General features: G+C 40.5%; 1 long non-coding RNA gene across 1 annotated transcript; it reads right to left on the bottom strand.

Annotated features, from left to right (window-relative positions):
• Positions 1 to 952: 952 nt before the first annotated feature.
• Positions 953 to 4,275, bottom strand: LOC140708004 (uncharacterized). The gene is made up of 2 exons (XR_012088131.2): positions 2,495 to 4,275; positions 953 to 1,357 (listed from the first exon to the last, which is right to left on the bottom strand). It is a non-coding gene; the product is annotated as an uncharacterized LOC140708004 (long non-coding RNA).
• Between the last annotated feature and the right edge of the window lie 6,797 nt (positions 4,276 to 11,072).

Raw genomic sequence — 11,072 nt, 5'->3', positions numbered from 1 at the left:
ATTCTCTGCTGTTTCTTCAAGATTCACAGCTATTCTGAAATTTTGATTTTAATCTGGGAGGGATATGCATGTGTGGATGGCATGGGGCATGCTTGCAGGGGATGGGATGCGCTCACGCCCATGGTGTGGGGTGCACCTATGGGGGGCAGGGCATGCTCACATGCATGCATGGATGCATGAGTGTGCTCATGGGGGTGCAGGCACTCATGTGCATACACAGATAGAGCGGGGGCAGGGTGTGCTTGTGGGGGCGGGGCACCTGTGCATGCGGGTCGGCGGGCCATGCGTGCATTGGTGTGTGTGTGCGGGGGGGTTGTCTCTGTGGCCCAGTCCTTCCAAGGCTATGGACCAGCATTGGGCTTCAGACAGGGGTTGGGAACCCCCGTTTTAAAGAATATTGTCCATTGCTTTTTGCTTTCTATTCCAGTCAGTTTATTGTAAGGTAGCCAATACGTAATCATACTTTACAGAGGAGAATCCTCTACCTCAAAGACTGTTCAGGTCAACTCTAGGTTATCTCAGAGAGTGAAAAACAGTCTAAGCAGGTGCACAGATCACCTGATCTGATATACTGTATTTTTACGTAAAAGTCAATATTTCTCAATTCAGAACATGTACTGCAGGTTGCAGAGTAAGAAGCTACTCCTTGCCCTAACCTGCCTCATAGTTGTCTGAGGAGCAATTAGGGTGCACTGCAAGTGGCTAACTTAAAAAAGCAACTACTGTACAACAGCTATTTTCATTATTCTTCAAGTGGCACTGACTCAGCTCCTAGGATAAGGATGAGAGACAGATGGACAATGAATGGTGACATTTCTGTGAAAGCTCCACATTTATTGGCAGCTTCCCTGTACCAAGCATAATGTGCATTCTGCCACTAATTTATCACATGCTCAGGTGTGGAAGAAAATTTCCTCTGGTTAGATTGCCCTGTGAGCCTTTAATTGGTTCATTTGTTTTGAAGCTTTGTTTCTTGTGTCCTTATTTAAAAAGATACATCTCTTCCCCACCCCAATGCCTACAGTCCATCTAGCTTTATGAAGAAATAGTGTTTGAATTTGCTTGTTTTCCCATTTCTTCCTAATGCCCTTTCCCTTTTTGAATGAATTACCAATTAGCTTGTAAGTGTGGGGTTGGGGAGACTTTGTTTTCTTTAATTTGAAATGTCCAGCACTTAGCAAACCATAGACACTTTATAAAGAATAATAAGTTTTATTTAGAGAACTGGTCCAAAATGTTATTGCTGCCTGTAGTAAAAGACAGGATGGCTTCCCCCTTCCATTCCAGATATAGAATTAAACTGGACAGGCAGATGCCTTTAACGCCAATGGTGGTGATGTGACAGTGTCCACCATGCCTGAGAAAAGGAGAAGATTGACCATAAAGCACAGACACCTTTAACCTTCAATGGGGTTGACCAGGAGTCTCTGGAGGAATTGCCAAAGGAATGTCATGGCTGCTTCCCATCATGTGCCACCCGAGGTGGTTGTCTCACTCTTTCTAACAGTAGGGCTGGCCTTGACAATGCAGTATTATTTATTGTAACTCAAGTCTCAGCCAGGGTCTGAGTCCCAGTCAAGGTCTCCAGAGTCTTGACCAGGGTTTAGCTTCCAACCATGTTATCCAATATCATATTCACTGGAAATACCAGGAATTGAATTTGTGATCTTCAGTTTGGAAACCATGTCTCCTGGCATAAACTATGGCACTGTCCCAGCTGATCCCTTTCCCTTTTGTTTCCTCCACCACTGAGGACCTCTAAGATAAAGATGGACACGTGGACTGTAGATATACCGTAGCTTCTTTGTTCCCCCCTTTTCACAACTTTACAATTCTATGGAAGTGCATAACTTAACAATTTTTAAAAGGGTGCCCGGGGGGGGGGGGGGACTGCCTCAATTCAAATTCTCCATGAGTTCTCCTCATCTGACTAATTTATTATACTCTCTGTCTAATGCTGTCACTGCATCACTCCATGACTTTCAGAACTATTAGGTCTCATCATCCTAATATGTTAGATCATTTAACCCATTGACACTTTGCCCTTCAGAACCCTCTCTGATTTTCCTTTTAGATGGAAATGAACATATATTTTATGCACTGGGAACATTATGCATAGGTAATGTAAATGATGTAGTGAAAGATGGCATGGAGAATCTTTTCTTTTCTTTTTTCAAAATAAAGAACCTGGGGTTATCTCCTGTCCAAGATCTCAGTCATGCCATATACAAAAGTGTGGAGACCATGCATGCAAAAAACTGAAGTGTGACATCAGCATGCATGCTAGCTCAAGCCATATGAAGGTTCTGATTCAAGCAAATCCATATAAATGCTAAGGTATATTTTTGTGCATTATTTTAGATAAACCACACCAGAAAACTCAGGGAATCTAAAAACCATTGGGTAGCTAGTTTTTTGTGTACATATTAGTACAGGAAGACCACATCAATTCGTGTTGGAATTCATACGTATCAGATTCCTCAGGCATACTTACTTTCCCACCTCAGGCACCAACATGTCTTGACTAGCTCTGACTTAAATACTGTGATCCAGGTCTTGGGACTGCAAAATCGAAGGACGAAATATGAAAGAGGTGCCAGACATATCTTTTAAGGGAACAGACTGGCTGCAGGTCCTAGACCTAGACAGACTTCTTGGAGTCCTTGAAGCTTCCTTTTCAATATGAAAAGTAAAAAGAAGAAGAAGAAAGAAAGAAACAGAAACAGATAAGATAAAAACAGAAATATAAAATATAAAAATAAAAATAAAATGCAGTCAATATTACCTTGGTAAATTTAGAATTATATAATAGAATAGAATTCTATCCATCCAAAACAATATATTGTGATAGCTTCAAGTCTAGTACACTTTATTTGTTGTAAGATAATGGCTTAGACTTTAAGATATCACAGTCATTAGGTATTAAGATACCACAACGCTTTGTGTTGCTTCTGCTGCAACAAAATGATGTGTATAAATTCCCAGTCCTGGATGATGTCCCAACACAAGTAACCAGAGGCTTAGGGTAGAAGTCCACAAACTTTTCGGCCCTAAGGACATGCTCCATTCTTGGTGGAGATTCACACATACATGTGTACATATGTACTTGTCCATACATGCAGATGCACAGAATAAGAGGAAGGTGTTGCAAGGACGTTAAAGACATCAGGGTCACTAAGGGTAGAAAAAGGCTGCTAAAAAAGCATGTTCGTCCATTGACAGAAGCTGATAAGACCAGCAATTGAATCTTACTTTAGATATGCTGACTGTGACTGAATGTCGCACATTTGAGGGCAGCAAGCTAACTTTTGGGATGCAGGGCAGCTTACCAGGAGCCGGCAATTCTATACTCCAATAGAAGAGAACAAACAAGCTACTGCTGCTGCTACCACCACACCACCCAGCATTTGCCCTCTGAGGTTACTCTGCTTAACCTGCATAATCTTTTAAAGAAAGGAACAAGGACCCCAATATTTCAATCCAAGAACGATGTTTTCAAAATGCCATTTATAACCTGGCCCAAATAAGCAACCACAGAAAACCTCCTGGCTGTATGCCACATAGACTTGCCATGAACTGAAAGCAAATATTTCTTTGAAAGAAATACAGATAGCATTTACAGGAAGTTTTCACTAAATGATGGATTCTAAATTTTAAAATATATTTTATGTTCTGTTAGAATATAAAACAGAAAGCTGAAGCTGTCTCTCTAATATGGTCTGGAGAACATTTTGTAGGAATAATAATGATTTTCCCCTGATGGTCTTTTGTATTTTTTTTTCCTTCTCTAACAATGGACTATATTAACTTCATTCTTTGACTAATCTTTTTTAAAGCAACCAATGACTGTCTGCCTCTTGAATTTCTGCTCCAGACCATTTCATTGTACTTTCTTCATCCTTTCTCTCCAAATAGCACACTACAATAATTAGTTTCAATACATTTTCATATTACCTGGATAAGAATACAGTATCATCATGTAAGGAGGTACAAATGATAGCATAGAAATGTTAATTTCCTGGAACCAGTATTTTTTGATATGCTGCCAGGCTAAGCTTTGTTTGATCTGTCTCCAAACTTTTATTAAAGCATGGCAAAAAGAAAGTGAAGATCTGATTTTGCCATTATAGTAAGGTATATATTACTGCATTGACTTTTATAACCTGGGAGGTTCTGCAGTGTTATACACTTATAAAATATTTAAAATTGAAAGAGAGAGAGAGAGAGAGTATAAGTACGATTTCCATTTGTTTAATGATGGATGTGGGGGGGGGAGGCTGCCAGAGAATGGAAAGTTTACATACCCCTTGTGTTCCTGGGGTCTTCCAGATTGTGACGGATGTCCTCCAATGAAGAAAAAGGGTCTTCAGACACTAGCCCTAAAGCAAAAACAGAGAGAAGAAACGTAGCCAGAATGTTATGTGTCTCTTCCTAACATGTCCAGAAGTAGTAAGAAAAACTATCTAGAAGTGACCAAGAAGGTTAAAAGACCATGCTGTGTGGAAGAAATGGGTGGAGGCCCAACTGAATTCTCAACTAGTAGGTGGGGAATGATCTTATTTCTGGCAGATGATGAATAGGTTGAGAAGTTCAGCATGGCCTAATTATCTAGTAATTATAAAATTATAACCCTTCCAGGTGACAGCAGATTGAGACAATTTTTGGCTCACCAGATGTTTTGGATTTCAACTCCTAGAGGCTCCAACCCACATGCCCAATGGCAAGGAATTATGGGAGGTGCATTCCAAAACATTGGAAGGGCAAACAGTTCCCCAATCACGATGCTTAATATTGCACTCTGTTTTTGTGTGAGATTTGATCCCTAACTACACTACTGTGGCTGTGTAATTTAAATGGAAGAAAAGAATAAATATATTTTTTTTCACCTGTATATACATTCATCTGATAAATTACCTCTTATGAGCTTGTCCTTTGAGTGTAAGCAGCTGCAAAACATCACATGTGAGAATGATTGATATTCAGTTCACTGTCATTTGATAGCTCTGTCTCACTGGAAGCTCTTACAAGGTCTTATTCTTTAGCAAATGGAAGACTACCTACCATTCATTGGTGGCTCCATCCCTATAGAGTTCTCATCTAATCAGCTAATGTGTTTTTGTTTTTTTAAAAAAAGCAAGATACTTCCAGCAAGCCAGAGAATCATCTTCGAATGAAAGAAATCTGTTTCCTACAGCTCACATTTTAAGGGCAGCATAGATCTGCACAAGTGGCATTGCTGTTTCTGCTCATACATCTCTGGACTCAACATAGAATATTTTGACTATTTTTATTTCATAACTTATTTCAAAATGTGAAATTTTAATTCTCCCATTGGGCCATGTAAGCATGGGATATAAACCTCATGAAACCAATTCCCATAGTCAGGGTCACTTCGGCAATCTCAAAGGTTATATTGTTGCAGGATGAAAAGGATGAGCTGGATGATCTTCTAAAAATCCTTCCACCACCTTGATTCTGTAGCTGGTAAAACAATCAAAATATTTGGAGGGGAACAAGCTATCAGGACTAGCTTGTTAGGTCTGTTCTCTTATGGAAGAGAGGTGATGATCCTCAGTAGCTGACTCTGGTGTTGAAGGAAATAGCTCTAAAGAGTGGTGTCTTCACTCTTTGTCAGCTAAGGGTGATGCAAGGAATCTGTGCTAGAAATGGGCTGACAGTTTTCTGAGGCAGATGTGTTCAGACACAGCATCTGTCCCTCTAGGTCTTTGAAACACCATGCCATCACTGGATCTTGGGCTCATCACTTTCCCTCAGCCTGACCTTACAGGATTGTTGTGAGGGTAAAGTAGGGAGCAGGAGAGTCATGTATGCAGCCTTGAGGTCACTGGAGGACAGAAGTATGCTGGAGTTCTGTTTTCAACCTCACACGCTGTCTGTATTTTGTGTGACTGGGAGGAATTTTTCTGGGCTAAGGTGATTGTATATCCGTCCAGCACTAACCAGTCATTCCTCCTAGCTTTAAATTAAAAGAGAGCTGTCCTTCTCTGCTGTTCTTATCCCTCTCTCTTTGGTTGGAAACAGTAGTTTGTTTGCTGTTGATCTGTTGTTGCTAAGTATGTGTGCAGTAAAGAAAGCAGTATACAGAAGGTTGTAATTTCAAGCAACTATAAGATTTATTTTATTTGTTCTCCTAGAAATGTCTCGGAGTGAGTTATTGAGATGTTAAGAGCCAGTTAATTAGAAAAGGGTGGGCTCTGGGGAACTTGTAGCTATTGTCCTCTGTGAATTTCTATACTTTTACTGCATAGCAAAAGGAATTTTACCAGAAATTCAAAACTTTGTGACAACTCAGAGGGGAGGGAATCAGGGAAGCCAAAGACTTTGGCTGTCTGCTGGGAATACTAAACCCATGTGTTACCTATATATTTATAAAGAAATTAAAATATTACAAAATCGAGATAGGTCCCCACTTTCCCAAGGGGAACAACCCTGGATATTTGATGCACACTTGAAACTTCTCACATCTCAGAGAATCTATCTATCTATCTATCTATCTATCTATCTATCTATCTATCTATCTATCTATCTATCTATCTATCTATCTATCTATCTATCTATCTATCTATCTATCTATCTATCTATCTATCTATCTATCTATCTATCTATCTATCTATCTATCTATCTATCTATCTCACCCATTTAGTCAACTGACTACTCTGGGCAGCTAACAACATTTAAAATATAGGAACAAAGTAATGCATCAAAAGACAAGAACTCAAGATGGAAAAACGTGCTTCCATTGCTACTATTGCACAAGAAGAGTTCCCATTGTAAGAGATTTTATTGTGCATTATTCAGTAGCAATTCAAAACTGGGCAACGTAGGTTGCACTGCATGAGAGTAAGTCTCCTCCCTGCCCCCCTTCAGCTAAGAGGGAAGAAATTGTAAGATTTGCCACATACAGTAATGAGAGATTTCTTCATATATGATAAAATGCCTAGCTTTCATTTTATTTCAGTCGAAGAAACTATTTGTGTGTGTCTCTACATTGGCATGTAAAGCTCTCTCATTATTTAGTAGGTCTGCTTTTATGAGGTGCAGATTCAGTCACTGTATTTTTCCACATATAAGACTATACTTTTGTCTAAAATCTTTAGACTAAAAATTGAGGGTCATCTTATACATAGAAGTAAGCTGAGGAGAGAACAAAAACAAGTGGAGGGGAAAGCAGGGATCAAAATGATCCTGCAGTGCTTTGTTCCCTTTTCCCCTACACTTGCTAAGCCCCACTTATTTTTCTTAATTTGGGATTAGAAAAGTGGGGGCGTCTTATACATGGGTGTGTCTTATACACATAGAAATACGGTCTATTCCTCTGTTGGAAAAAAATGAGAGAAACATACTGTGCTCTTTGGAGTCAATTTAGCTGATGACAATCACAGCCAAATGACTTTAGATTTCTATTGCTTGCAATAGAAATGACTATATTGGAGAATTGTCTCATAATTACATATGCAATATTGAATTCAGAGAGAATCCAAGCATTTTTCCCTGAAAGGGCATACTACAGAAATCTTTTTGGTTGTTGTTCTCCCACAATGTACTTTGGAAAAAGTAGATAGAAGCAAGGCAAGGCAAAAAACAGGCCACAAATATCTTCTGTTGTGTTGGAGAAGAAAATATACATCTTAATTGTAGGATCCATCTTTGGCAGAGATGGGAATGCTCATGGTCCATGGGCTAGTTCCCCCTCAACCCATCATAGGTCACCCCCTCCAATGATAATGGAAGTTACTGGGCTTTTGGAGAGAAACCACAATGGGACAGGTTTGCTGTGATTGTTTTAATGGGAAATTCTGGTAATTTGCCTTTTGTCAAAAAACATTTGTAGGCACCAAGGTCTGGGCAGGGCTGGAGTGATACAAAATGTTGTCCACCATAATGTGTGTGTGTGTGTGTGTGTGTGTGTGTGTGTGTGAGAGAGAGAGAGAGAGAGAGAGAGAGAGCGTGTGTGCGTGCGTGCGTGCGTGCGTGCGTGCGTGCGTGTGGGGATGTACAGTATATAATTACAGGGAACACATTAAAAATGATTCAGAATTTCTTCAACACCTTAGAAAGACTACGGAGGCCTAATATTTTTATTGCTGGCTCAGAGAAGGGGCAGTTAATATCTTACAGACAACAGGAGTGGGGACCAGTATATTAGGCTCTGCCCGCACTTTCAACTGTTCAGATCTCATCAGAAGCTTTTCTTTGTCACTTGTTAAGACAGATTGGTATTAGTTAGGACCAGAATTACCATGCTGGTCACAGGCTGACTGGGGGAGTTTATTAATTATACGCCACAAAGTAATTTTTCCATGACCTGCTAAAATCATTTGAAGGGGGAAGCATATAGATCTGGTCTCCTTCCAGAGGCTGTTTAATTCAGCAGCATTCCAGTTTGCTCATGGGGAAATTTTTGTTGACTTGTTAAGTTCTCCTGTCAATGTTTTAGTCAATATTTGAAATATTCAACTGGATAGGTCAGATTCAAGGTAATGGTTTTGACTTTTAAAGCTATACATAGCCTGTGTTCTAATTACCTCAGGCTTTTCTCTTCTTGGATGCCTTCATCAATTAAAGTCTACCAATAAAGGTCTGCTATATTTTTTGCCTTATGGGGGAAATCTGTTGGCCTTCACAGCAGCCCAAGTTATCTGAGACAGCAAATTTTATAATTAACACTATGCCCAAACTTTCTGTTTAATTTTGACTGTCATTACCTCAGCAGAGGATTTCTACAGTAAGGACAGGCCCAACTAACTTGACCCTTAGGGTACCAGGACCCTGAGTCTGTGATAACAGAGAAGTCTCCTGTTGTGTGGATAGTACATGATCTCCTCATGAGTAGGCTCTTCCTTCTAGGGAGACTCATGGGCTGAATCTTCCTTTTGCCAACAGAACACCTGCATGCAGCTCTTTATTAGGTGGAGCTGTAACAGCACGATTTTGAAACCGCCAGCAGTTCGAATTACAACCTGCTGTAAAACATCTTGTCTGATACCTCTCTGTATGGTGCCAGGATCCCTTGTTCTGGATTCCCAGGACCCTGGTTGACCCTTTTTCTGGCTATGACTGTAAGCTGCTCTGTTTGCTTGTTTGCTATGATGAGCTCTGCAGTACCTTCTCGCCTTACTCTTTCCCTGATTTTGGACCTTACTGACTAGAAGCCACAAGTGCTTTGCCTGATGGGTTTGTTGTTGTTGTTTTTGTTTTGTTGAGCAGGGGGAAAGAACTGCATCAAAAATTATGGGAAGTGAGAATTTTCTGAGGAATTTCTCAGAGTGCGCAACCTTAGTTTATGATACAAAGATGGATGAGGTGTGTGTATCTCAGAAGGTGTGCTTTTTATTTTGCATTTCATGTGTCATTCTTCCATGTCTAAAATTCCCTCACTTTTTAAACAAGATGCCTAGAGGAGCAGTACCCAAACTTGGGGCACCAAATATTGTTGGACAACAATTCCCAGAATCATTGACTATTGGCCATACTGGCTGGGGCATATTGGGGAACAAAGTCCAGCAAAATCTGGGGACTTCTTATCTTGCATTTAGGGCTTTTCAGTACTGCTGTGCTCACTGAAAGCTGGACAGGACCTGTTCTTTATTCTCTGTCTTTGTAACTACCCCCCCCCCTTTAACACTGACAAATAACCTTGCTCAGTTTTTAGGCATTCCACAGGCAGGAACCACTAGAAAGTCCCAAGAGAGGAAATCATAATGTCAAGGACTCGGAGGTGTGTGAGGGAGTAATGAGAGCATGAGTAATGAGAGAAGATTCAACGCTCAGGGAAATGACAGATACGCTGTAAAATAATGTACACAAAAACATATAAAACATATATTGGCCACCTTTCCACACTAAGCAAAACACTGGACCCTCCCAGCCCTGTATTATGAGACATTTCTCAGATATTCTTAGTGCCCATGTAGATAGAGATCAAACTAGATGTCAAGGGAAATGAATATTCCTTAGAATTAACCCATTTCCCCTCCCACAGTGGGATTTCTTCAGGGAGATACACCTCAGAAATCAGCCTGGCTAATTAAACCCATGTTTACCTTCAAATGAGCAATCTCAAAACAAAGTGTGATGAATATAAAAAATGTAGGTGAGGAAAATTATGAGCGCAGTCATCTTTCATCACTTGAAGGAGCATCTCTTCTAAAATCTTGTTAAGTATATCACCTAGTTTGAGCCAGTGAGAGAAACATGACAATCTTTTTCATGAGAAGGCAAATTGTGAAAGAGCCAATGGAGCTTTGGTTCAGCGGCAGTGTAATGCAGTTACAGAAAACATAAGGCAATGGTATTAGTATTGTATCTCTTTGTTCAGCCGGCTGACATCCAAGGTGGTGCTGAAAGGCCAGTAGAAATATTGTCAATCCTGAAAGCCAGTTCCATTTCCCCACCCCTCAGAGTCTTAAAAAGTTCAAATAGCAATTTGTGATGTCTATCATCAGACACCTTTTTTTAAATGTTGTATGTCTGAAGGAGCTCCTCTACACACCCTTTAACTGAAGGTTATGTAGCTTCTTATTTTTTGATAGTTCCACAGGTATCATTTGTTTAAAAGAAGCAAACATATCAAAGGGTGAGCTGAATTCTTTGAAAATAGTAACCATAACTAAAACTCTGTATTCAGAATGTAGATGCTGATGCCCTGAGCAGGAATTTCCAAACTATGGCCCGGGGCCACATCTGGTCACCTTTGCCATTTTACCTGGCCCGTTCCCTTCAGCCTGTGCTTGTGCACAGGGGGGATGTGCACGTGCATGTGGGGAGGTGTCCATCTGAGGGGGGAGGTGGGGGGCATTCGGGGAGAGTGCATGCATGCGACTGCAAGTATGTTCCTGTTCCTTTGGCCCTCAAAAATGATGAAAATATCTGGTGTGGCCCTCACGGTCAAAAGTTTGGAGACCCCTGCCCTAAGGAAAGGCTGATATCACAGAAGCCTAACTATATCTGCATTCCATATCTCTGTCGATATTTGACAAACCATCACACCTTCCCACCACCCCTTCACTGTCATCCCACCCCTTAAAACAAAAGATTCAAGTCATAACTGA

This window comes from Pogona vitticeps, chromosome 6 (genome assembly GCF_051106095.1).
Source record: "Pogona vitticeps strain Pit_001003342236 chromosome 6, PviZW2.1, whole genome shotgun sequence".
In the NCBI taxonomy this organism is placed as follows: domain Eukaryota; kingdom Metazoa; phylum Chordata; class Lepidosauria; order Squamata; family Agamidae; genus Pogona; species Pogona vitticeps.
The sequence above is the reverse complement of the archived record's forward strand: the minus strand, read 5'-3'. Positions and strand labels throughout refer to the sequence as shown.